The following is a 953-nucleotide window of genomic DNA, read 5'->3' on the forward strand; positions in this document are numbered from 1 at the left end:
TTTCTTAACCTTGCTGGGTCTCAGCTTTCTCTTCTGTGAATTGTGGTAGCTACTTCATGGGGTGGTTGTAAAGACAGATGAGATCATGCAGGAAAGAAGCCCAGCATAGGTCATGACACAAATGGTCTTTAACAATGAGAAATTCAACAGGAAGCCAAACATAATCGACCTATAATGATGCTTCCTCTCTGAACATTCCTAGCCTCACAGATGAGTGCCTTGTGGTATGACTCTGTGTCCTGGGCTTGCCAACTGGCCTAGGAAGGAGCACATGATTCCAGATAAGCCAGTGATGTCCCTTACCTGGGATTTAAAAAATACTAGACCTAAGGGAGTAATTCATCCCTTCTCTGGTGGTGAGACTGATAGAAGTGAAGTCGAGAAGCTCTCAGCACTAACATCCACCCCCCTCCCCCTCCTGGTCTGAAGCAGTGATGAATCAAGACAATGTGCAAAGAGAAAGTAAAATAAATGGAGAAATAGAAAATGAATGTATTTTTTCAAATGCTTTCAGTGGAAATACAGTTTCAAAACTCATTGCAAAAAGTACTTGAGAATATATTTAAAAAACAAATCAATGATATGTTTTGAAATCCATATTAATATTAAACTAAAATCTATATAACAGTAATTTTATTCAGTTATTTCCTAAAAGTAATTTTTTACTGTTTATTAGTAAATTCAAAGTAATTTACCAAGTAAAAATAGTAGTTACCTTTTTTTGGTTTGTTTTACTCAAGGTGAAATGTTCTTGATAATTATATGGAAAATGTGCAATATTACATATTATACATAACTTGGACTAAAGAACATAAGTACAAATATCTTATGTACTCAAGAGAACTGAAATATTAATACTTTAAAGACTCCACCAATAGATCCAATAACATAAACATTAAAGCAATAAACATTTCAGATATCTTAAGTTTCTTTAAACACATGAACTCTTAATT

Source organism: Pteropus vampyrus, unplaced genomic scaffold (genome assembly GCF_000151845.1).
Source record: "Pteropus vampyrus isolate Shadow unplaced genomic scaffold, Pvam_2.0 Scaffold70, whole genome shotgun sequence".
Lineage (NCBI taxonomy): Eukaryota > Metazoa > Chordata > Mammalia > Chiroptera > Pteropodidae > Pteropus > Pteropus vampyrus.